Below are 26801 nucleotides of genomic sequence, written 5' to 3'. Positions count from 1 at the left end.
CTTGATCATGGTTGCAGCAGGCGGGATTGGTGCCTGGGTCCCCACCATTCCTGAGACCCACAAAGCAGTCGCACTGACTCTGTGCCGCATGCCTGTTCCTGATCCTACTCTCATTAAACGAGTAGGTCCTGGGTGGAAACAGCTTTGTCAATGCACTGTGTGGCTTCTAGGTTTCTGCAGCCAGGATTCTGCACAACAAATGTAACTGTGGCCTTGAAGGAAAGCAAGACAGCCCATGGCCACCAACCAGAGTCAAGGGAGACAGAGTTGACAGCTCTTTAGACAAGATTTTACTTTTCTTTTACTTTACTTTTTTAAATCAAGAAACCTAGTTTTTAGCATCTCATTGAAAATAAATGATTAATAAATATACAGCTATAGCTATAAATAAATTAATGAAATAAAATGGTATCTGTTGGTGTATCTTTATATTGTATATAGGACATTAGGTATGTTAACAAATTAAACCCAAATGCAATACAATATGTAATTAAGACATTGTGGAGTACCATGAGTCATAATGATATTTTTTAAAATGTTCATGATTATAAGTCATGTTGGATACTGATGCAAATTGGCAAGTAACAAACAGCTGGAGTCAAATTAATGTCAGCATAGATGCAGATGTTCTCCATGTAGATAAATGATAAACTCTTTTATAAGAAAACTTACAGCAAAAGATAAATTGAAATTAACAAAGGGTCTGAAAGACAGAGTTTACTTTCTGAATGTTAACTATTCTGGGTTAGGAATCTAAGAAATGAGCTATGGGCCCAATGAGAACCTAGAAAATTAAATTGGTTACCGTAGGGAAAATAAACAAACATAATTTGTTTAAAGTTTAAAACAAATAAACAAATTGTTTTTCTCACGTCTAATTTGTTAACTATGGACTATGTGATAAATCACCATTTTATCAGAAAATACTTTTTAAGCATATTGACTTGTTTTGTTGTTATTATTTTTACCAGAAAATACAGTCACTGTATTTGTATGTCTTTGCTTATAAATATTCCATACTACTATTTTGAATTGAAATTTTCATCAGATAAGACTTCTATTAATCTGTATGTATTATTCATTCTATACTTAAACATGAAACATCATACTTTAGTTGTACTGAGTCAAAGTTTCTGGTAACATAAAACTTTGTGGTTAAAATACAGAGGTGAATATTTTAATAATGTACTGCCAATGTGATGAATAACCACATAATTTTTGAGATTTATAAATTGACATATACATATTAATAATTGTTTCTCATATATAGTCATGTAAAAATACTACTACTAATGTGAATTCAAAATTTTGGCTTCCCATGCTATTTTATTTTTGAGAAAGTGTTAAGAATACAGTGTCATAGTTTTATGCTGATATCAGCTTACATGTGTGATATAATTTTTAATAAATGTTTTAGTTCTCTAGTAGTTAAATCTCCTTGGACATTGTCCAAAATATATTATGGATAATGCTATTATAAAATATATCAATATATCAGGTATCCAAAATTCACATTTCCATAGTATATAATGTATGATCTCCAAAAATTTAATAGGTAGCATTGTATTATATGTAACATATTTGGCAATTGTATTTTCTTATAGTATAAGAAATTAAGAATTAAAATATTTACAGAGACTTATAAAATTATATATATATTTATGTCACTCAGAACATATAAGAAGTGACCATATATAACCATATATTACCCTGATACTAGGGCTATCTAGATCTAAAAAATTTGTTGACCTCTCTCTCAGGCATACAACCATGCCTTCCTTATTTCTAGTGAGCCCCAGAAATTTGAGAACAATTCCCAACACCCCCAAAAGCCTTTGGGTTTGAACTCAGAAATAAGATAATAGTGAATTATTTCAAGGTAATCTGAGAATTTCACACATTTTAAAACACAATCTTTTAAGTACCAAAATCTAAAAAAAAAAAAGACAGTAATATTGGTTTAAATCAGGAGTAGCAAAGAGGTGGCCCACAACCCCAAAATATATTTTGCTTAGAAGACACAGTGTTAGAACAATTAATTCTATATTAATATCTATGTAGATATTACAGTTTGCTAGGGCCCCACCTCTACCTGTTATTTTAAACCTGGGGTTCTTCACCCAATTAAAAAAATTATTACACTTCTTAAGGACATGCATTTGCAGATATTTGATTTAAAAATCACACTTTCATTTAAATGATACCATTTAAAAACAAAATACCTTTCTATCAAAATGTGCTTTTTCATACATTACTTTATTTTAACCATTTATTCATTTAGTGAGGGATCATGTAAAAATTGCAAAAATATATTTTAAAAGAGGTTAAATAAGGCAAAATAAGATGGACATTTTTTCCCAACTCCTTCTAGCTCACTGTCTCTTTCTTTTTCATTTTTTTTTTCCTCTCTCATGGCTCTTAGCCATATCCACTTCACAGGGCTATTTTATGCCTTGATTTTCCTGTGTCCTAATAAAATTATCTATTATTGGCATGCTATTCCACAGAATAATCCATGTTCCAACATTCAATATTTCTTTTTTCCCTTTCCTTCCATTTTTTCTTTTTTTCTTCCTAACTCTTTCTTTTTCCTTTGTAAATTTATATTCCTTCAGGAATACATATTTCAGTAGGAAAAAGTATGTGTGTGTGTGTAATAGATGGGCTAAAATAATTTTAAATCATTGTAAATAGTGCTTTCCCGTACCTACACATAAATACTTCAAAAAAATCTACCATTAAAAAGCAAAGAAAAATGGTTAATTCTCACACCAGAACATAGAGATCACATCTCATTAAATTTTCTCATTTGTTACCATTATGACCCACATAAATATAAATTAATTTGTCAGAATTGGAGTGTTTTGTGAAAATAATTGGCACTCATTTTGATATTGAAGGCCGATAACCTTCACTAGATAGCCATGGTTGCATCCTGAACTATTCCATTCCTCCATCAGAGAGAGTCTTAGTTGACTGCTCTATAAGAATGGCTGTGGCTGAGTGAGTTCAAGGTCATAACCAGGTCCATGCAAGCAGGACTGACAGTGATCTCACCCTGGGGACCTGCAAAGCCCTCCCACACTGACACTTGTACCCAAGGGGAAATGCTTCCAGATCCATTTTCTCTCTACACACAGATCCATTCTCACAAGGATTACTAGTTTCACAAGGTCCAAATTCACAATGAGAAACTCAAAGGAAAGAATCAGTGTCAGTGCATATCCAATGAACAAGTTCCCTCTGGCATATTTCTGCATAAATGCATCCAATTTAGTCTCTAGGCAATGACTCATAATTATCTTCCATATTATCATTGCGATCCTCTCTCTTTCTCTACATTACAATTTAAGAAAGAAATGTTATTTATGATTACTATGCTTCATCTAACAAAGTACCAGCAGGCAGCAATGTTAAATGACAGCATTTTTAAAATACTATTTTGTTTCTTCATACTTCTCACCTCTTGTTCAATAATGTTCTCTGAAGACATTGCAATTAAGAAAGTACATTATTAATGATTTGATGCTTCCTTATGTTTTATTTCTGGTACCCTGGAGGTTGCAATCATTATAAGTTTTGCTTGATAGATTTCTTGCTACTCTCAAAACAAATAAACAATGAAAAAATGTCACTGTAATAAGCCTTCAATCTTAAGACCAACACATCAGTCCTGAAACTAAATTTTAAGTTTTACTCAGATAATATAGAGAAATAAAGTGATTGTCATTGGATGAAATGCACACAAGTATTTGGAGATAAGAAATAAGCCGACTTGACCCAAGGGGATCCAGATGAAATAAAAAGTGAGGCGTAAACATCATCAAATTGTTCATAAAGCAAAATCATTATTTGGGTGTCAGTTTTCCAGGTATGGTTAATATATGTGGATATTAACTTTTTGGAAAGTATTTAATTAATAACATTTATTCTCCAAATTGTAGCATATAAGTATACATATACGTTCTAAAAATGCCTGGCTGAATACCTCAGAGAAGAGAATGTCCTGTAATCATTATGTCCTTTAACTGCTCAGCTTTTATCAGTAATTTTGCAACTATAGGGATCAGGGTATAATACAGAGAATTGGGATATGGGATAAAGTTTTCAAAGTTTAAAAGTACAGTGGTAATTGATAAAACTATGGTGGTCCCAAAGGGCCCTAGAAACTACCAAAGACAATGATCTATATACAGTGAAAAACCCCAAATGATAGTTAATGTCCAAAAAATAAGAGCAATAGAAACTGGACCAAGTTGAATAGAAGGATTTCAAGTTTCCAAGGATGGTAAAAAGAACTAAAAATACAACACTACTTCCAAATAGCATAGAAATAAAGATTTCCTTCAACAAAAAATACATTAAGTGGATATTTTTTGCAAGAGCTATGGTAGGCAGTATGGAGAATTCAAATAGGAAAAAAGCCTGTTCTTTGTCTTTAAACCATTATGATGAGATTGAAGTGTACTGCAAATGATACATTTCTGGATACTATTTTATAATAATGAAAGTATATTTATTTGTAAAATAAGAGAAATGACATTGAACAAACATATGCCAGAAACACATGAAAAAATGAATTATCCTTAAGCTCTCATGCACACCCTTTTGTTCTAATTACCTACTTCTAAATATTTAATTGTGAGAAAAGGTGTTTTGCTTTGCTAGTAGGAAGTTAATTTAGCTTGTCTCTTTCATAAATAATTTCATGCATATAATCCATTCAAGTGCTGAAGAATAATATATTCATATGCGAGAAAATACTCATACAAGAATCTGTTTTACAGAATAAGCATGAGTTCACTGCACCCTCAATGCCGTGCTGACTTGTATATTTATTTCTTATACAAATATTAAATGAGTCCCTACCATGTGGCAAGAAGTGTGGTAGATATTGGGGTTATAAACAATGAGTGGTTTAAATCAATGCAGTGTCATGACGGGTACATGTGGTCAGTTTCTCATGCTAAGGAGTCACAGTGGTGACTGTGATTCTGTGCTGGCAGAATCCTAACAGAGCCCCCAAGATCCTCACCCCCAGCGTACCTGGGTTGTAGAATCCTCTCCCTTTGAGTTGGGTGAGATTTGCCAATGTGATGGAACATCACCCCAATGATTATATTACATTATATTGTGGAAGGGATTTGTGGATATAATTACTGTCGACTGATCAGACAAGTTGGAGTTAATCAAGAGAGAGATTATCTTGGGTAAGTCCCACCAAATCATGTAAGACTTTAAAAGACTTTAAGACTTGAAAAGAAGTTCGTTCATTCTCCTGCTTGCCTGGAAGGAGCAGAATGAAGACTGTGTTTTGGAGAGCGCCACATGGCAGGGAAGAGCCTGTGGTTCCTAGGAGCTGAGAATCTTCAGGTAAACAGCCAGTAAGAAAGTGAGGCCAGAGAACTGACCTCAAAACCACAAGAAACTAAGTTCTACCAACAACTAGTGAGCTTGGAGAGGAACCTGGGCCTCAGATCAGCTCACAACCCAGGCAAATATTTGACCTCAGCCTTGCGGGACCAGGAACAGAAACTCAGCTAAGTCACACCCAGACTTCTGACCTGCAGAAATTGTGAGATGATAAATGTGAGTTGTTTTAAACTGCTAAGTTTCTGATAACGTGTTATATAGCATAGAAAACTAATCTAATCATGTATAAAGGTAACTAAGGCATTGTAAGTGACACTGGAAAGCTTCCTGAAGAGGTAATATTGGATACACCTAGAGGTTGTCATACTGAGTGAAGTAAGTCAGACAGAGAATGACAAATATCATATGATATATCTTATATGTGGAAGCTAAAAATAAGGCTACAAATGAACTTATCTACAAAACGGAAATAGAGTCACAGATATAGAAAGCAAACTATGGTTACTAGGGGTGAGAATGGGGGGAGAGATAGATTGGAAGATGGGGATCGACATATACACACTACGATATATAAATAGATAACTAATAAGGACCTACTGTATAGCACAGTGAACTCTACTCAATACTCTGTAATGGCCTATATGGAAAAGAATCTAAAGAAGAGTGGATATATGTATATGTATAACTGATTCACTTTGCTGTACACCTGGAACTAACACAACATTGTAAATCAACTATACTCCAATAAAATTTTTTAAAAAATAAAGTGAGTCCTAAAATAGTGACATACATTATCAAGGCTAGATAGAGGGGTAGGGAGGGCACTCTACAAAGAGATGAAGACCAGAGGTGAGAAGTCCAGGGAATTGAAATCAAATAGTTCTCAAGGGAAAACACAGCAAGGAAGGAGATGAGTTTTACTGTATTTCATTGATCATAAGAGGCCATTGACTAAGAGACTTTATTGTACGTGCCATTAAGGGTACTGTAGTAAACTGAAAAATGCCTTCCCCTCAAAGGTATCCGGGCCTTAATTCCTGGAGCCTGTGAATGTTGCCTTATATGGTAAGCAAGGATTTGCAGATGTGGTTAAAATAAAGATCTTGATATGGTGAGATTATATTGGTTTATCAGGTGGGCCCCAAAAGTAATCACAAGGGTACTGCAAAGGAGAGGCAAGAAATTGAAAGACAGAAAAAGATAGGATGATTAAAGCAAGAGGTTGGGCTGATAAAAGGAACGCATCTCAGCCAAGGAATTCAAGGAGTCTCTAGAACCTGAAAAGGTAGGAAAGTCTTCAGAGGAGCCCAGCCTTGCCAACGTCTTATTGTAGACTTCAGGCCCCAGAACTATAAAAAAGAAAATTTGTACTGTTGTAGGTTTGTGACAATTAGTTACAGCACTCAAAGGAAACTAATGCAAGGGTGTAAAAATTGCCAGTTAAGTTCTGACAAAGTGATTAATATATCATTATTGTAAAAATGCACCCCAGTGTCAAAGATGTTAATGTCATTATGTGATAATGTTAGTGAATATGTGAGAAAAATGAGGATGTGTTAAATGAACTTCACTAATTTGAAATGATAGCTCTGTAATTTGAGAGAAGATCATAAAATGCTTTATGATCCACAGGACTTGGATCTGTACATACTGAAAAGCTGTTAAAACCTTAAAAATGACCTTAAATAGTGGTAATGAAGTATCCTTGGCCTTTTTATACTGAGAATCACATTGTATTTCCAAGTTGTACTTAAATACATATATAATGTTTATTTTTCCCCTGAGGTTTTGTTTCCTGAAAACTATATGCTGTTAACACAATTTACAATTGAGAAACCAAGATAATATACATTTTATTTGCATACGTCATTGGTAGGAAAAATTAAAAACCTATTTTCACTAGCTTCTTTTTACAACTATGCCTTCAATTTGCAAAATCATAAATGCTGAGCTTTCCACTAAAATTGCATTATTAGTAGTAATGTGCATTTAACTGAACTATTTTTCCTCTGGCTGAAATTTGCATCACTCAAATTAGTATGTTACTTTTGAGTATATGCATCATTTTCAGTATCAAGTTCTTTATGATGTTGTTAAACTTCTTAAAGAAAAATACTATTTTTAAAAGGTCTAAGTGGATGTAGATGCTTATAAAAATGTGAAGATGCTAAGCCTGAGTCCATATTAGTCTAGTAGTTTGCATTTTAATTTATGATGATTTATATAAACAAAGAAAACTGACGTTTAAAATTTTAAAGTGATAGCAGAATTCAGATATTTATAGAAATGTGGCAATGTTATAAGTTAGTAAATAATAGGTTAGGGGCTATTTTCCTGTCCTATAGGAGTCATATAGGAGGTGTGACAGTAATAAAGGCATAATGTCATCCATTATAAAGATAAATGACATGGAAATGAAGTCATCCAACTTCTGCAATCTGCAAGAAAAACTGGAAAGAATCAGACTGGATATTATAAATTTTGTCTCTGCAATGAGAGAAAGTGATATATGGATTGAGTAAACAGTAGTGCCTAATGAAGCATACCTCAAAATATTAAAGAATTACTTTTTATATCCTCTTAAAACCCATTATGAATCTACTATCCAAATTCCAAAGCGCTTTTTAATAAACAGAAAAGCTAGATCATACTATATGTCTTTGATGGATATTAGGTGGTAATGTATTTGTTGTGCATTGTAAATACCCAAAGAAGGCTACTGTTACCTATTAGCCAGAAATTTCATGCAGTTCAAGGAACAGTGAGCCATGATTTTTATGGGAGATATGATTTCTCTCATAATCCTCATTTACTCGTAGTAAATGATGTAGATGTATTTTACAAATCATAACTGTATATGAGAATTTATAATTTTTAAAAAACAATAATAAAATTGTGTATATTCAGGGTGTACAACATTATTTGATGTACGTATTCACAGTGAAATGATTACTGTGATCATCTAATTAACATATCTTCTCACAAGGTTATCATTTTGTGTGTGTGTGATGAGAACTCCAGAAATCTAGAGTATTACTAACTACAGTCATCATGCTGTATAATAGATCTCTAGATTCATTCATCCTACAGAACCACAGCTTAGTTCCCTTTGACCAACATCTCCACATTTACCCCACCTTAGGGCCCCTAGTAACCACTGTTCTACTCTCTAATTTTTGTATCTTACTTCTCAGATTCCATATATAAACAAGATCATGTAGTGTTTTCCTTTCTGTCTCTGGCTTATTTCACTTAGCATAATGTGAAAGGTTCATCCATGTTGTAGCAAATGGCTGGATTACCTTCTTTTTTTTTAAGGCTGAATATTATTCATATACAAACCACAATTTCCTTATCCATCCATCTTTCCACAGACACTTTGATTATTTCCATACCTTGGCTATTGTGAATAATGCTGCAATGAACCTGGGAGTACAGATATCTCTTTGAGGTACCGATTTCATTTCCCTTGCTTATGTACCCAGAAGAGGATTGTTAGATCATTTGGTAGTTCCGTACTGTTTTCCATAATGGAAATATGCCAATTTACATTACAACCAACAGTGTACAAGGGTAGGTTCCATTTTCTCAAAATCCTTGCCAACAGGTTATTTTTTATTATTTTCGATAACAACCACCTTAACAGGTGTGGGGTGATATCTTATAGTTTTAATTTGCATTTCCCTGATGGTTAGTAACATTAAACACCTTTTTATGTATACCTATTGGCCACTTGTATGTCCTCTTTGGAAAAACATCTCTTCCTTTTCCCATTTTTAATTGGATAGTTTGTTTTTTTGCTAATGAATGTGTAACTTCCTTATAAAGTTTGGATGCTAACTTTTCAGATACATGGTTTACAAACTATTTTCTCCCAATCTGTATCTTGCTTTTTCATATGCTGCATATTTTCTTTGCTGTGCAGAAGCTTTTTAGTTTGAGGTAAGTACACTTGTTTATTTTTGCTTTTGTTGCCTGAGTTTTTTCATTTCATTTTATTTTTTACTTAAGAAAACAGGTTGACACTTCAGGCTGAATTCAAACATATCAATTCAATTATTTTCAGCTTAATTTTATAATTTACTCTCTTCAGATAATTTTTATTATTCTTTAGAAACAACATACCTTCAAGTAAGAATGAATAAAATATTAAAATCCATGTTTAGATATGGTCTTTTAATTTCTTATTAAATATGTAACAAAATTATTTTATCTCCTATAGATATTAATAAAATACTTTGTGGGTAATTAAAGTGAGAGAGAACAAAGCAACCCCTTCCTGGGGCTAGCTGAGCTGAACTGGCTGTAAAATCTGGCTGTGCTATTCTGCTGAAGGTAACTCATTTCATGGAATACCATTATCAGACAAGGTTTCTCTGTGTCCATGAGATGAAAATAAGATCCCTCCATGCCCATGTCTGTCCAATCACAAAGCAAGAATATTGTCCAACCACAAAATGGTTCAACACTCCTCCTTCCTGCCTTTTCTGCTGCTTCTTTTTTTAAAATAATTTTTAAATTTTTATTTATTTATTTATATTTTTTATTTTTGGCCGCATTGGTTCTTCATTGCTGTGTGTAGGCTTTCTCTAGTTGCGGCAAGCGGGGACTACTCTTGGTTGCGGTGCGTGGGCTTCTCATTGCAGTGGCCTCTCTTGTTGCAGAGCATGGGCTCTAGGCTCACGGGCTTCAGTAGTTGTGGCTCACGGGCTCTAGAGCACAGGCTCAATAGTTGTGGTGCACAGGCTTAGTTGCTCCACAGCATGTGGGATCTTCTCGGACCAGGGCTCGATCCTGTGTCCCCTGCATTGGCAAGCAGATTCTTAACCACTGCACAACCAGGAAAGTCCTTCTGCTGCTTCTTTAACCAATTACAGCTTTAGCCTGATCTGTTCTTCCTATCTTCAAGTTAAGTATTTTAAAAATACTCCACCTTCTAACAACACTCAATGTAGAGTAAAAACCAAACTTCCTGGAACCATCTCCAAATTTACTAAACACAAGCCCAAATGCCATAATAAACCCTAGCACTAAAATGCTCCCAAATGGTCCATGGCATGCTCTTTCCCCACTGTGTGGAGCCAAGAAACTCAACTCTGTTCAACTACAGTTGAGTTTCTGGTGGTCTTTAGCTGTGAGGGTCTCAATAAAAGAGACTTTTACTTAAAGCTAGAAATAAGAGACCACTTATGTCTACTGTCTCATATTTGAAAATATCCACAATGTTACCACAAATGTATAATACAGGGTGCATGAATTTGCTAGGGCTACCATAACAAAGTATGAGAAACTGGGTGGCTTAAACAATAGAAATTTATTGTTCTCACATTTCTGTAGGCAAGAAGTCCAAGATCAAGGTGTCAGCAGGGTTGGTTCCTTCTGAGACTGTGAGGGGGAGTCTGTCCCAGTCCTCCCCCAGCTTCTGGTGGTCTGCTGTCCATCTTTGGTGTTCGAAGGCTCACAGAAGCATCACCTGATGTCTGCCTTCATCTTTACAGGTCCGTCTCTTTATGAGCATATGTCCAAATTTCCTCTTTTTATAAGCACACCATTAATATTGGATTAGGGCTTTCCATACTCCAGTAAAACCTCAGAGTATCTTAACTAATTGTTTAGGAAGTAATTCTATTTCCAAATCAGGTCACATCCTAAGTCACTAGGGAGTTAGGATGTTAATACATGAATTTGGGGGGAACACAAGTCAACCAATAACAATGTGCTTTGATGTCAATGAGGCATAAGGCTTTTTTGTTTATAAGCTTTTTAAAGGACCACGTTCTGATCCTTCACTGAAACTGCACCATTGAGGATGTAAGTTTCCAAAATTCTTCTTTAATAAAGTCTACTTGGTAATTTCTATTCAAGGCTTCTTTTGTTGCTCACATCCAAACAAAAATTTTTGTTTCACCCTGAATGCATATGTTTGTCATCTATTAGTTCTGATTTTTTTGTTTGTTTTTAAAAATTGTATTTTTTTTTCTTTTTGCCATCTTAGCTTAAGTTTTATTCTTTAAAAAAATCACAGGTAAAAAAATATCTTTTTGTGTATCATTTTTAATTCTGGAAATAAAAAAGAAATCTTATTAGATTATCTCAATGCATACAGGTTGAGGAACAGAATAAATGACAGAGATGTAAGACAATATGAGACAAAGCAAGAAAGTCTTGTTTTTTTAAGATTTTATTTTAAAACAATGTAAATTTTAGATTAAGACAAATCCATTGATAATAATGTCAGTCTAACAGGAATATTTTTAATCCTTTATAATACATTTTTATGAAGCTAGATACCCCATAGAGGCATGGATGAAATATTCATATCCTTTTCCCCTTCTTCATCACTTGTGTTTCTAAAGAAATATAATTGAACATCATCTCTCTTAAGCCAGTCTCACCACCACTTTCATTACATTTGTCCTGTTATATATTTTTTTGTTCCATCTATTTTACAAAAAGTTCAGCCATCCACACAATATAGTCTGTGGTTAAGAGGATGAACACAGGAATCGAAATTGTATACTAGAAAATATCTATTTTATACAAAGAGAAGACAATAATTGAGGATAGTGGAACAAGAAAAGATCAAACACATAGAAAAAATAGCAAAATTACAGGTATAAATCCTACATTATCAGTAATTATATTGAGTGAAAGAAGCCAGTTACAAAAGATCACATATTGTACAATTCCATTTATATTAAATGTCCAGAATAAGCAAATCTCTAGAGGAGAAGAGCAGATTGGTGGGTGTCTAGGCTTGGGGCCAGGGAGGAAGATGAGGAGAGACTGCTAATGGGTACAGGGTCTCTTTTAGGGGCAATGAAGTGTTCTTATATTAGTTTTCAGTGATGGTTGCTCATGTCTGTAAATATGCTAAAATCTGCTGATTTGTTCACATGAAACAGGTAAATTTCATGGTATATGAATTATATCTCAATAAAGCTATTAAATTATAGAAGGATAATATTTCGTTTTTTAATAATTTTAACTGATATTCCTGCTATACTTTGATTGGTCTCAGGTCATCCCAAATGGAAGGGAATCTTTTTTTTTTTCTGTATGCAGGCCTCTCACTGTTGTGGCCTCTCCCATTGCGGAGCACAGGCTCCGGACGCGCAGGCTCAGTGGCCATGGCTCACAGGCCTAGCCGCTCCGCGGCACGTGGGATCTTCCCGGACCGGGGAAACCCGTGTCCCGTGCGTCGGCAGGTGGACTCTCAACCACTGCGCCACCAGGGAAGCCCAGTACTGCTTATTTTGATCCCAGGATACAAACTTCAAGATGCTGGCTGTTAGTCTGATGAGGAGCAGGTGAGCTTGGGCCCAACAACCCCTTGCATCCCAGTGCTGTGATATGTTGCACAACGTGGGAAATACGATTCACTTAAAATTAATAGAAAGTCTTTGCTCTGTAAGCAGAACAGTAGCACTTATCAGGGAACACATTCTAATAGTTCAGCTAGGTCCTTGCCTTGTCGTTTTCCCAATCCCATATCCTAGTACCACTGACAGGATTAAAGTTTTCAAGAATATTTTTCCTGGGACAAGCAATTTAAATTTAGATTCCAGATTAAGATATGGGACACAGTGATTCAATAAATTAAGCAATCTTAAGTAAAAATAATTGGTGAGGGTAAGTTTGAAAAACAGAACAATACTGGCTGAGACTAAAAGAGGCTCCTATTGTCACATCCCTCAGCCTTCGTCTATAACATAAACTTTAGTATCCCAAGTGGGCTTGTTTTGTCATGAGATTTTAAAAACTAATTTTACTTTGGAAAATAAATGTGAATTGGTAGCTTCTGTAAATTTCTACTCAGAGTAAATTAATACAGAATAAAGACGACAATGTCATAGAAGTATTTCTGGGGCTTGTATGTTTAGGGAGCTTTGACTCACTAATGAGTCTGTATAAGGCAAACCCTGACACAGGATTTGGGTAATATAATAATGAAAACCACTTGGACCTGAAAGCAGACCATGTACTATTTTAGGTAATTTACATTTGCTGACTCATTTTATCCTCGCAAGGAATCTGTGAGTAGGTGTTATTATCCCCACTCTTAGGGGAGCCATCCTTTGACCCCAGCCGCCAGGCCCCAAGTTTGTGAATTCAGTCATAGCGCAGTGCTCATTCTCATGTTTCTCAAATCTGCTTTTTTTTTTAATCTAAGGAATTTCAGGTATTTTCATGTTAATAATTTTAAATTAAAAAATCTACTTTTGTTTCATATTTAATCTCTGAGTTGCCCATCAGTTGAGCATAATAGGCTCTGGTGAAAATTATTACTTTTTTAATTCTTGTGATTCTATGCAAGCAGCATATATACATGGCTTTTTAAAAATATCCCAGATATTAAGTTCTAGGGACAAACATTCACTCTTATTTGAGAGTGCTCTGAAATGACTTTAAATAAGCTTGAAAAAAGTTAGCTAAACCTCTAGGCATTCATTGAATATTAACAGTCAAATGATTTCAGCAATTTCATGGCATAAATGCACAACTAGGGTGATTAAGGGCAGTGAATTTAGGATAAAGCCTAAAATTGAATTGAACAGAAAAATTCCTATATCTTACTCCTATACAATAAAACTCCTCTTGTATGCAAAAAAATATTACTATTTATGAGAAATTTTGTCATGTTTAAATTTCCAAGAAATAATATTCTTCTGAATATCTTAGAGATTAAATTATTCAGTAGACTTTACAGAGTATATTTATGTCCATCATAACATTGAAAATAAATGTGCATCATCCACAAAATATATATTTGTTAAACATATTTGGCCACAGCAAATTTTAAGAGCACTGAGTTCTCTTAAATCTATTATATCAAACATGTAAACCATCAAATGTCAAAGATGAAGCAATTACATGTTACCTACTTAAAACAACATGGGGAAAGGCATGCATCATACCTACTAAAATCTCTGAAGCAGAGAAAGTGAATTGCTTTTAAATAAATGGGTCTTAATGAATGTATAAATCTGGATGATTTCTCTATTAAGATATACATGATATATGAATCTGGGCTTCTTATCTATTTAACTATTATAAATTTAGAGAATATTAGCTATTCAAGAAAGAAAAAGTAAGAATTCTTTCTTTCAGCACATACACAGTGAGTACACATGATGTAGAATTGGTAGTCTGATGGAGATAAGTGTTCAAGCAGATAAAAAGAAAAACAGGGGGGGACCTTCAAGATGGTGTAAGAATAAGACATGGAGATCATCTTCCTCCCCACAAATACATCAAAAATACATCTATATGTGAAACCACTCCTATAGAACTCCTACTGAATGCTGGCAGAAGACCTCAGACCTCCCAAAAGGCAAGAAACTCTCCACGTACCTGGGTAGGGCAAAAACAAAAAGGAAAAACAGAGACAAAAGAATAGGGATTGGACATGCACCTCTGTGAGGGAGCTGTGAAGGAGGAAAAGTTTCCACACATTAGGAAGCCCCTTCACTGGCAGAGACTGGGATTGGCTGGGGGGAAGCTTCGGAGCCACGGAGGGGAGCACAGCATTAAGGGTGCAGAGGGCAAAGCAGAGAGATTCCTGCAAAGAGGTTCAGTGTCAACCCAGCACTCACCAGCCTGAGAGGCTTGTGTGCTCACCCGCCGGGGCAGGTGGGGGCTGCGAAGTGAGGCTTGGGTTTCGGAGGTCAGATCCCTGGGAGAGGACTGGGGTTGGCTGCGTTAACACAGCCTGAATGGGGCTAGTACACCACAGCTAGCCAGGAGGGAGTCCAGGAAAAAGTCTGGACCTGCCTAAGAGGCAAGAGACCATTGTTTCGGGGTGAAAGAGGAAAGAGCATTCAGGGCACCACATAAACAAGCTCCAGAGACATGTACAAGCCACAGCTATCAGCATGGATACCAGAGATGGGTATGAAATGTTAACGCTGCTACCAAGAAGCCCGTGTGCAAGCACAGGTCACTATCCACACCTCCCCTCCCAGGATCCTGTGCAGCCTGCCACTGCCAGGGTCCCGGGATCCAGGGACAACTTCCCAGAGAACACACAGGGTGCCTCAGGGTGGTGTGATGTCACAATGGCCTCTGCTGCAGCAGGCTTGCCCCGCATTCCATACCCCTCCCTCCCCCCAGCCTGAGTGAGCCAGAGCCCCCTAAACGGCTGCTCCTTTAATCCCCTCCTTTCTGGGCAAAGAACAGATGCCAGAGAGTGACCTACATGCAGAGGCAGGGCCCGATCCAAAGCTGAACCTCAAGAGCTAGGAGAACAAAGAAGAAAAGGGAAATTTCCCCAGCAACCTCAAGAGGAGCAGATTAAATCTCTACAATCAACTTGATGTACCCTGCATCTCTGGACTACCTGAATAGACAGCGAATCATCCCAAAATTGAGGCAGTGGACTTTGGGAGCAACTGTAGACTTAGAGTTTGCTTCTTCATCTAATTTGTTTCTAGTTTTATGTTTATCTCAGTTTAGTATTTAGAGCTTATTGTCACTGGTATATTTGTTTATTGATTTGTTGCTCTCTTTATTTCTTCTTATATATATATTTAATTTTTTTCCATTTTCTCTTTTTGTGAGTGTGTATATTTATGCTTCTTTGTGTGTTTTCTATTTTTTTTGGCGGGGGGGTTACGCAGGCCTCTCACTGTTGTGGCCTCTCCCACTGCAGAGCACAGGCTCCGGATTCACAGGTTCAGTGGCCATGGCTCATGGGCCTAGCCACTCCACAGCATGTGGGATCTTCCTGGACAGAGGCACGAACCCATGTCCCCTGCATCGGCAGGCAGACTTTCAACCACTGTGCCCTTCTTTGTGTGAGTTTGTCTGTATAGGTGTGCTTTTACCATTTGCCATAGGGTTCTGTTTGTCCATTTTTTTTGTTTTGTTTTGTTTTTTAATATAGTTTTTAGCACTTGTTATCATTGGTGGATTTGTTTACTGTCTTGGTTGCTCTCTTCTTTCTTTTTCTAATTAATTTTTTGTTTTTATATTTTAATAATATTTTTTATTATTTTAATAACTTCATTTATTTTATTATTTTTTATTCCTTTCATTCTTTTATTTTTTTTCCCCTTTTTCTTCTGAGCCATGTGGATGACAGGGTCTTGGTGCTCTGGCAGGGTGTCAGGCCTGAGTCTCTGAGGTGGGAGAGCCTAGTTCAGGACAACTGGTCCACCAGAGACTTCATGGCCCCAGGTAATATCAATCATCAAGAGCTCTCCCAGAGATCTCTGTCTCAATGCTAAGACCCAGCTCCATTCAATGACCAGCAAACTCCAGTACTGGACACCCTATGCCAAACAACCAGCAAGACAGGAACACAACCCCACCCATTAGCAGAGAGGCTGGCCAAAATCATACTAAGTTCACAGACACACCAAAACACTCCACCAGGTGTGGTCCTGCCCATCAGAAAGACATGATCCAACCTCATTTACCAGAACACAGGCACAAGTTCCCTCCACCAGGAAGCCTACATAATCCACTGAACCAACCTTACCAACTGCGTCAGACACCAAAGACAACGGGAACTATGAACCTGCCTGTGAAAAGGAGACCCCAAACACAGTAAGTTAAGCAAAAAGGTAAGACAGAAAAATACATAGCAACTGAATCAGCAATGTAAAAACCCACCAGACCAAACAAATGAAGAGGAAATAGGCAGTCTACCTGAAAAAGAATTCAGAGTAATGATAGTAAAGATGATCTAAAATCTTGGAAATAGAATGGAGATATTACAAGAAATGTTTAACAAGGTCCTAGAAGAACTAAAGAGCAAACAAGCAATGATGAACAACACAATAAATGAAATTAAAAATCCTTTAAAAGGGATCAATAGAAGAATAACTGAGGCAGGAAAACAGATAAGTGACCTGGAAGACAAAATATTGGAAATAACTACCACAGAGCAGAATAAAGAAAAAAGAATGAAAATAATTGAGGACAGTCTCTGGGACCATATTAAACTCACCAACATTAGAATTTTAGGGATCCCAGGAGAAGAAGAGAAAAAGAAAGGGACTAATTAAATATTTGAAGAGATTTAAAAACTTCCTTAATATGGGAAAGGAAATAGTCAATCAAGTACAGGACGTGCAGAGTCCAATACAGGATAAATCCAAAGAGAAACACGCCAAGACACATATTAATCAAACTACCAAAAATTAAATACAAAGAAAAAATATTAAAAGCAGCACGGGAAAAGCAATAAATATCATACAGGGAAATTGCCATAAGTTTAACAGCTGATCTTTAAGCAGGAACTCTGCAAGCCAGGAGGGAGTGGCAGGACATATTTAAAGTGATGAAAGGGAAAAACCTACAACCAAGATTACCAGGAAGGATCTCAATCAAATTCAATGGAGAAAGTAAAATCTTTACAGACAAGCAAAAGCTAAGAGAATACAGCACCACCAAACTAGCTTTACAGGAAATCTTAAAGGAACTTCTCTAGGCAGGAAACACAAGAGAAGGAAAAGACCTTCAATAACAAACCCAAAACAATTAAGAAAATGGTTATAGGAACATACATATTGATAACTACCTTAAATGTAAATGGATTACATGCTCCAGCAAAAGACATAGACTGGCTGAATGGATACAAAAACAAGACCCATATATATATACGGTCCACAAGACACTCACTTCAGACCAAGGAACACATACAGACTGAAAGTGAGGGGATGCAAATAGATATTCCATGTAAATGGAAATCAGAAGAAAGCTGGAGAAGCAGTTCTCATATCAGACAAAATAGACTTTAAAATAAAGACTATTACAAGAGACAAAGAAGGACACTACATAATGGTCAAGGAATCAATCCAAGAAGAACATATAACAATTGTAAATATTTATGCACCTAACATAGGAGCACCTCAATTTATAAGGCAAATGCCAACAGCCATAAAAGAGGAAATCGCCAGTAACACAATAATAGTAGGGGACCTTAACATCCCACTTTCACAGATAATCCAAAATGAAAATAAATAAGAAAACACAAGCTTTAAATGATACATTGAACAAGATGGACTTAATATTTATACAATATTCCATCATAAACAACAGAATATATTTTCTTCTCAAGTGCTCATGGAACATTCTCCAGGATAGATCATATCTTGGGTTACAAATCAAGCCTTGGAAAATTTAAGAAAATTGAAATCATATCAAGTAGCTTTTCCAACCACAGTGCTATGAGATCACTGAAGAAATCAAAGAGGAAATCAAAACAAACAAACAAACAAACAAAACCTAGAAACAAATGACAATGAAAACAAGATGACCCAAAACCTATGGGATGCAGCAAAAAGCAGTTCTATGAGGGAGGTTTATAGCAATACAATCCTACCTCAAGAAACAAGAAATATCTCAAATAAACAATGTAACCTTACACCTAAAGCAATTATAGAAAGAAGAAAAAAAAAAAACAAAGTTAGCAGAAGGAAAGAAATCATAAAAATCACATCAGAAATAAATGAAAAATGAAGGAAATGATAGCAAAGATCAATAAAATAAAAGCTTGTTCTTTGAGAAGATAAACAAAATTGATGAACAATTAACCAGACTCATCAATTAAAAAAGGGAGAAGTTTCAAATCAATAGAATTTGAAATGAAAAAGAAGTAACAAATGACACTGCAAAAATACAAGGGATCATGAGAGATTACTACCAGCAATTATATGCCAATAAATCGGACAACCTGGAAAAAATGGACCAATTCTTAGAAAAGCACAACCTGCTGAGACTGAACCAGGAAGAAATAGAAAATATAAACGAACCAATCACAAGCACTGAAATTGAAACTGTGATTAAAACTCTTCCAACAAACAAAAGCCCAGGACCAGATGGCTTCACAGGAAAATTCTATCAAACATTTAGAGAAGAGCTAACACCTATCCTTCTTAAACTCTTGCAAAATATAGCAGAGGGAGGAACACTCCAAAACTCATTCTATGAGGCCACCATCACCCTGATTCAAAATTAGACAAAGATGTCACAAAGAAAGAAAGCTACAGGCCAATATCACTGATGAACATAGATGCAAAAATCCTCAACAAAATACTAACAAGCAGAATCCAACAGTACATTAAAAGGATCATACACCATGATAAAGTGAGGTTTATCCTAGGAATGCAAAGATTTTTCAACATACCCAAATCAATCAACGTGATACACCATATTAACAAATTTAAGTAGAAAAAACATATGATCATCTGAAGACATGCAGAAAAACTTACAAAATAATTCAACATCCATTTATGATAAAACCCTCCAGAAAGTAAGCATAGAGGGAAGTTACCTCAACATAATAAAGACCATATATGACAAACCCACAGCCAACATCATTCTAAATGGTGAAAAATGAAACCATTTCCACTAAAAGCAGGAACAATACAAGGTTCTCCGCTATCACCACTATTAATTAACATAGTTTTGGAAGTTTTAACCACAGCAATCAGAGATAAAAAAGAAATACAAGGAATCCAAATCAGAAAAGAAGTAAAACTGTCACTTTTTGCAGATGACATGATGCAATACATAGAGAATCCCAAAGACGTTACCAGAAAACTACTAGAGCTAATCAATGAATTTGGTAAAGTATCAGGATACAAAATTAATGCACAGAAATCTCTGGCATTCCTATACACTAATGATGAAAAATCTGAAAGAGAAATTAAGGAAACACTCCTATTTACCATTGTGACAAAAAGAATAAAATACCTAGGAATAAACCTACCTAAGGAGACAAAAGACCTGTATGCAGAAAACTAGAAGACACAGATGAAATAAATAAAAGATGATACAATCTGATGGACAGATAATATCATGTTCTTGGATTGGAAGAATCAACACTGTCAAAATGACTATACTACACAAAGTAATCTCCAGATTCAATGCAATGCCTAAAACTACCATTGGCATTTTTTCCGGAACTAGAACAAAAAATTTCACAATTTGTATTGAAACACAAAAGACCCCGAATGGCCAAAGCAATCTTGAGAAAGAAAAACAGCTGGATGAATCAGTCTCCCTGACTTCAGGCTATACTACAAAGCTACAGTAATCAAGAGTGTATGGTACTGGCACAAAAAACAGAAATATAGATCAATGGAACAGGATAGAAAGCCCAGAGATAAACCCAGGCACATATGGTCCCCTTATCTTTGATAAAGGAGGCAAGAGCATACATTTGAGAAAAGCCATCCTCTTCAATAAGTGGTGCTGGGAAAACTGGACAGCTACATGTATAAGAATGAATTTCGACCACTCCCTAACACCATACAGAAAAATAAACTTATAATGGATTAAAGACCTAAACGTAAGGCCAGACACTATAATACTCTTAGAGGAAAACATAGGCAGAACACTCTATGACATAAATCACAGCAATATCCTTCTTGACCCATCTCCTAGAGAAATGGAAATAAAAATAAACAAATGGGACCTAATGAAACTTAAAAGCTTTTGCACAGCAAAGGAAACCATAAACAAGATGAAAAGACAACCCTCAGAATGGGAGAAAATATTTGAAACTGAAGCAACTGACAAAGGATTAATCTCCAAAACATACAAGCAGCTCACGCAGCTAAATATCAAAAAAATAAAAACCCAATACAGAAATGGACAGAAGACCTAAATCGACATTTCTCCAAAGAAGATATACAGATTGCCAAAAAACACATGAAAGGATGCTCAACATCACTAATTATGAGAGAAATGAAAATCAAAACTAAAATGAGGTATCACCTCACACTGGTCAGAATGGCCATCATTAAAATATCTACAAACAATAAATGCTGGAAAGCATGTGGAGAAAAAGGAACACTTTTGCACTGTTGGTGGGAATGTAAATTGATAACAGCCACTATGGAGAACAGTATACAGGTTCCTTAAAATACTAAAACAAGAACTACCATATGACCCAGCAATCCCTCTACTGGGCATATACCATACCCTGAGAACACCATAGTTCAAAAAGAGTCATGTACCACAATGTTCATTGCAGTTCTGTTTACAATAGCCAGCACATGGAACCAACCTAAGTGTCCATTGAGAGGTGAATGGATAAAGAAGATGTGGCACATATATACAATGGACTATTACTCATCCATAAAAAGAAACAAAATTGAGTTATTTGTAGGAGGTGGATGGACTTAGAGACTGTCATATAGAGTGAAGTAAGTCAGAAAGAGAAAAACAAATACTGTATGCTAACACATATATATGGAATCTAAAGAAAAGAAAAAAAATGCTTCTGAAGAACCTAGGGGTAGGACAGGAATAAAGACGCAGATGTAGAGAATGGACTTGAAGACATGGGGAGGGGAAAGGGTAAGCTGGGACAAAGTGAGAGAGTGGCATGGACATAAATACACTACCAAATGTAGAATAGATAGCTAGTGGGAAGCAGCTGCATAGCACAGGGAGATCAGCTCCGTGCTTTGTGACCACCTAGAGGGGTGGGATAGGGAGTGTGGGAGGGAGAATTAAGAGGGAGGTGATATGGGGATATATGTATACATATAGCTGATTCACTTTGTTATAAAGTGGACACTAACACAGCATTGTAGAGCAATTATACTCCAATAAAGATATAAAAAAAAATAAAGAGAAAAATAAAATAATTCCAGGCAGTTCAACCCTCAACCCTAAACAGCAAATAACTTATTTGCTTACTTTTTCATATCTAGTAAGTTTGGTTGCTCCCATATGGGTGAAGTGTAGGTTATTATGAAGCCACAGACTTCCTTCAGAGAGGCCTTAATGAAATAAATGATCTTGTAGGGTCTCCAGCAGCCCTGAGAATTCATGACTCCATGAAGATGAGCATCAAACATTCAGGGAGATGTAGGTCCTGGAGGGAGTGATTTAAAGGAGCAATGGACACACTATCCTTCACTGTTAGGGAGTAGAAACCCAAGGAGGCTGAGTGGCGTCCAAAGAAGGCTGAGTGGAGCCAGGCACACTCTTGTTAAGAATGGATCAACATCCCATCGCTGAGAGGTCCAGAGGTCATGCTGGGGTTCTGGTCAGTGCTGAGAGCACCCATTGTTAATACAATGCCTGTGGAAACACGTGGCTTAGGATGCCCCAGAGCTGGATCTGAGTTGCCTGAGCCTGGCTCAGAGCTGCTTCTTGTGGTGACTATTCTATTGAAGACCCATGCATGACTCAAGTTAGTTACCAGGGGTAGGAAGAGCAATCAAGGATGCTTCCATAGGACAGCTCACACCCTGGGTAATATGATTAGAAAATACTATTCGAATCATCATTAGAATCTATCATTAGAAAACCATTAAAATCTGCATGATTAGAATATATCAAATATTACTAACTATAAATTAACATGATTCCTTTTGAGAACAAATGTATCAATTTATTCAATCAAATGTGTCAGCAGTTTCCTCCCTTGTCCCACAAGAGAGCTGTTACTGAATATTTGCAAGGACCCCAAAGACATGCTCCATTTAGTATCACATTTCATAACATAATTTTACTGTAACTCCTCCTATGTTTCCGTTGTGTGCCCCCTTCCCCTGTCTGAGCTGTATGGCACCTTGTTGGCCCATCAAGGAGCCACTCACTCATAGGTAGGACAGGTGTTTTCTCATTTCTTTTATAGGTCTATAATATAAGGTCACGGTCCAGGAAGAATGCTAAGCCCATGCTATATGCCCTAGCCCTCACTTGACAGGAAATTTTATAGGCATGGACATTCACCAGAGGTTGAGGTCTTTCTGTTACTGCATCTCTTTCAGACAGAAGTATATTTACTTATAATAAAATGTCCAAAACTAGTGTGTCTTATACAGCAGCAGTCCCCAAATTTTTGGAACCGGGGACCAGTTTCTTGGAAGACAATTTTTCCACGGACAGGGGTGGGTAGAGGGGTACAGTTCAGGAGGTAATGTGAATGATGGGGAGCGATGGGGGTGGCAGATGAAGCTTTGCTCACTCAGTCACCACTCACCTCCTGCTGTGCAGCCCGGTTCATAACAGGCCACATGTATACCTGTTGGGGACCCCTGTTATACAGCACAGATGTTTCTTTCTCTTTCTCATAAAAGAAGTCTGGGGGTAAGTAATCTGTGGTTTTTATGGGGCTTCTCTAGAAAGCTTCTTCCTTCCTCAGTTCATCTGCTCTACCATCCTGGGGCACAGTTTCCATCTTCAAAGACTCCTCATGGTCTAATATGGTTACTGGTTCTCAGCCATCATATTCAAGTTCCAGGCAGCAGAAAAAGCAAAGTTGAAGGGCAGAAATAGCACATCTCCCAACTGGGTCAGCTACCTTTAAGGAATATCCCTGGAATCCCATCCAGCACTTCTTAGTAATTCTTAACTAAAGAATTAAGAAATAATAGATCCTGGCCAGCAACCGATATCTTTGCCCAAGTAACTTCCTCAGACTGTGCTTCTTCACTAAGAAAAATGATAATAATTAAACCTCACCAGAGAAGATATACAGATAGCAAGCAAACATGTGAAAATATGCTCTATATCACATGTCATCAAGGACATGCAAATTAAAACAACTGTGAGATACCACTTAACATGTATTAAAATGGCCAAAATACAAAAACACTGACAACACCAAATGCTGGTGAGGATGTGCAACAACCGGAACTCTCATTCACTGCTGGTAAGAATGAAAAATGGCACAGCTATTTGCTAGACAGTTTGGCAGTTTAAATAAACATACTTTTGTCATATGACCTAGTAATCAAGTTCCTTGGTATTCACCTAAAGGAACTGAAAACTTGTGTCCTTATGAAAACCTTCACACAGATGTTTATAGCAGCTATATTCATAATTGCCAAAAGTTGAAAGCAACTCAAGATGTCCTTGATTAAGTGAATGAATTAATATAATGATACATCCAGACAATGGCATATTATGCATTACTATAGAGAAATGAACTCTCAAGCCACAAAACGATTTGGAGAAACCTTGAATGAATATTACTTAATGAAAGAAGTCAACCTGAAAAATCTACATACTGTGATTCCAACTATATGACATTCTGGAAGAGAGGAAATTATATGGAGACAATAAAATTATTAGCAGTTGCCAGAGATTAATGAGGAGAGGACTAATAGGCAGAGCACAGAGGATTTTTCAGGCAATGAAAATACTCTGTATGATACTATAATGCTGAATACATGTGTTCAAACACATAGAAGAGAGAGCACAGTCCAAAAGTCTACCTAACACTTTGGAAATACTGTCAGGAACCAAATACCCATTCAGATATCTCTGACTAAGCCATCACCACATGGACTCTTCCAGCCTTCCTCACTTATTTATTTACAATGTTTTTCTCTGACAGTAAGCAGTTTGGTTCCCATTATCTACAATTTATTTACTTACTTGTTCAACCCTAGTAATTTCATCCAATCATCTAATACCACTGGCCATATTCTAGTATAGTATAATAAATACGTGCATGTAGGGTACGAGGTAGAAGTCAATGCCATTTTTTTCCCATATAAATACCTACTTATTCCATTACAATTTGCTGAAAAAACTTGCATCTTCCTGTTGAATTGCTTCAGATCCTTTGTTGAAAATGAACTAATTGTATAAGTATGATTCTATTTCTGGAATCTCATTTCACTTTCATTGATCAATTTTTCTCCCTCCCTCCCTCCTTCTCTTCCTTTCTTCCTTTATTTCTGGTAAAATATTCTTTTGATATTAAGTCATGAAGTCAGATATTACAACTTCCAAAAGACTTGTTCTTTTATTCAGTAGATTGTTTTGCCATAGTAAGTTCATACATTTCCCTATTTTAAATCAAGTTGTCAATTAAAAAATAACACACACACGTGTATTATAGCACACATTGCATTGAATTTATAGATATATTCTTCCAAGGTATGATCAGGTTACATTATTTCCATCTGTATAAATATTTTTAAATTTTTCTCAGCACTGTTTTACACTTTTCTGCATACACATTCTTAATTTTAATTCAGTCCTAAGTTTCTATGCTTTTGTAGCTTTTGTATAAGGGCTTTTTAGAAATTTCTATTTTCTAACCTCAACACAAGCCTGATGCTATGACAGAAGAAGACTTGGAGGAAAGTGTGGATTCTGCATGTAGATGGCATGTACATACTCTGTGGTCATGTGCAGACTGAGCAGGGAAGGACTGTGCCCTCTTCCTGAATCTGGATGAGCTCTGGGAATGGTCTGCCCTACACAAGTGTTACTTACTAATTTTGCAACAAAATTCTTAAGAGGCTGGCAGTTTCTTGTTCCTTCCCCCAAACATTTGCTCTAAGAACAAGGTTTCTCAGTATCAGCAGTACTGATATTTTCACCAAATCCTTGTTTGTTGTTGTCTGTTATAAAGTGTTTTATGGTATCCTTTGCCTCCACCTATACAGTTTGCTAGGGCTTCACCACAGCTTGGGGGACTTAAAAAGCAGAAATTTATTACCTCATGTTTTGGAGGGGCAAGAAATCCAAGATCAAGGTGTTGACAGGTTAGGTTCTTTCTGAGGGCTTTGAAAGAGAATCTGTTCCATGCCTCTCGCCCATTCAATATTCGGATTGCTAGCAGTCTTTGATGTTCCATGGTTTGTAGAAGTATAACCCAAATCTCTGCCTTCATGTTCAGCTGGGGATCTCATTCAGTGTGTGTCTGTTTAAATTTTCCGTTTTGATAAAGACAACAGTCATATGGATTAAGGTCAATCCGACACCAATGTGACTTCATCTTAACTACTTATGCCTGAGAGGACCCTATTTCCAAATAAAGTCACATTCTGAGGTACTAGGGGTTAGGACTTCAACATATAAATTTGAGGACACAATTCTACCCATAACATAACCACTAGATGCCCCTCTCACCCCTCCAGTCCTGACAACCAAAAATACTTCTAAGGCCTTCCCTGGTGGCGCAGTGGTTGAGAGTCCACCTGCTGATGCAGGGGACGTGGGTTCGTGCCCTGGTCCGGGAGGATCCCACATGCCGTGGAGCGGCTGGGCCCATGAGCCATGGCCGCTGAGCCTGCACATCTGGAGCCTGTGCTCCACAATGGCAGAGGCCACAACAGTGAGAGGCCCGTGTACCGGAAAAAAAAAAAATATATATATATATATATATATATATATATATATATATATATATATATATATATATATTTCTAGGATTTGCCAAAGGTCCTCTGGAAGGGCAAATCATCTCTATTTGAGTCCACTGTTTAAAAAATATATATATGATTACCCTTGGACTACCATGTTGTAAAGAAGCCTAAGCTAGTTATATGGAGGGCCACAAGGACAGAAGGGTGGTCAGCCAGCCCCAGTTGACCAAAGGGGTAATCAGTGACTATTTTAAGAAATTAAATACTACAATCCAATCTCTGGAAACTATAAATCACACCTCTGATGTGAAAGATATATTCTTTTCATTCACAAATACTCTGCCCCATTGG

The 26801-nt window shown here is 36.4% G+C and overlaps 1 protein-coding gene across 1 annotated transcript in view; it reads right to left on the bottom strand.

The window, feature by feature from the left end:
* The window catches only part of EYS (eyes shut homolog), a 1671360-nt gene that overhangs the window by 1253535 nt on the left and 391024 nt on the right, over window positions 1-26801 (bottom strand). The window lies entirely within an intron of this gene.

The sequence above is a fragment of the Lagenorhynchus albirostris genome, chromosome 12 (assembly GCF_949774975.1).
Source record: "Lagenorhynchus albirostris chromosome 12, mLagAlb1.1, whole genome shotgun sequence".
NCBI classification, from domain to species: domain Eukaryota; kingdom Metazoa; phylum Chordata; class Mammalia; order Artiodactyla; family Delphinidae; genus Lagenorhynchus; species Lagenorhynchus albirostris.
Note: the sequence above shows the minus strand (reverse complement) of the source record. Positions and strands in the feature narration are given on the sequence as shown.